This window comes from Amphimedon queenslandica, unplaced genomic scaffold, assembly GCF_000090795.2.
Source record: "Amphimedon queenslandica unplaced genomic scaffold, v1.1 AMPQUscaffold_13445, whole genome shotgun sequence".
NCBI classification, from domain to species: domain Eukaryota; kingdom Metazoa; phylum Porifera; class Demospongiae; order Haplosclerida; family Niphatidae; genus Amphimedon; species Amphimedon queenslandica.
In genome coordinates, this window is record NW_003546319.1 from 190443 (window position 1) to 191937 (window position 1495).

The following is a 1495-nucleotide window of genomic DNA, read 5'->3' on the forward strand; positions in this document are numbered from 1 at the left end:
AAGGAGGGAGGGAGAGAGGGAGGGAGAGAGAGGGAAGAAGGAAGGAATGGTGAGAATATTATGCTCTCTATATTGCTATTCTTATTATATGATTATTTTCTTTCAAGGCAGCAGTACTTCATTTGAAGTATTCTTGCTACAGAACGGGATCGATCGGGCAGAGATTGATTTTGAACAACCTGACACTGGGGCAACTTACATGTGGACATTAAGACCCTTTGATGATCCAGACAACCCAATACCGATAGATTTGACTAGTCTACAGTATAATTCAAGTGGAGATATATTTGCATTGAAACCAACGGTGGCCAACCAAGGTCTTTACTCTTGCAGAACTACAACCAACCAGCAGCAGCAGTGTCCCAGGGAATACTGTGTTAGACTCATGAGTGAGTTAATATTGTTTTATCTGTATAGCAGCATAATGTAAATGGCTGGAGTGGGTCTTATGCATTTTCTAATGCATATACATGTTTTTTTGCTACAGTATAATGTGTAGAAAGGTTGAGGTGATTCCAGTTAAAATTTGATTTTTTAAATGAATTTTTGAAGTTGCTCAAAAACTTTGCCAAAGACCCTGTACTATTTTTTCAAAAATGGCCAGGAGAAATTTTCCATTTAATTCTGATTTCTGATGCATATACATGATCTGCTGTGCAAAAAGTTTGAATTGATTTTTTATAAATTTTTAAAGTTGCTCAAAAATCTGGTCAAAGCCCCTGTACTCTTTCTCAAATTTTGCCAAAATTGAAAAGGAGAGGATTCTCCATTTTTATAATTTTTTTCTGATTCATATACATGTAGATGTTCTTATGTTGTGCTAAATGTTTGAGCTGATTCTTATTGCAATTGAATTTTTGAAGTTGCTAAAAAATTTCACTAAAGACCTTGTACTATAGTACAGCTAGGGTATTTCATCAAAAATGACTAGGAGAGAATTCTCCATTTTCTGATGCACATACATGTTCCTATGCTAACTGATTTTAACCAAAACCTTTAACATTATTTAATTGTTATTTTTTATCATTTATATTGTATTGCTATAGGCTCTCCAGTGATTACCATGTTTAGTGCCACTTATTTTGTGGAGGCCAATTTAACTATCTTTAGTTTGGAAGTAACACACAACAACAACGCTAATGTCACTACCTGTCTACCTGTCAACGTTTTGTCCTTTGAGAGCAATGACATTTCAGTAACTTGCTTTTCTGAGAGATTTAGCAACTGTTTTAGCAGTGGTAATAATGCAAGAGAATTCAGTAATAATCACGAGTCTATAGGAAGTGGTTTTAATTACAATTTAACTGTTTCTCCTCCATATACCGCTAGTGATGTGTTCAATTTGTCTGTAACTGTTAGAACTAGTGTTACTGCTTCTTCTCCTGGCACTTCAACTAGATTGATTATATTCAACTTCAAGGTATTTTCAACTTCTGCTACGCTTACAGTGATATCACCTGGTGAGAGAGAGGGAGAGAAGGGAGGGAGGGAGGGA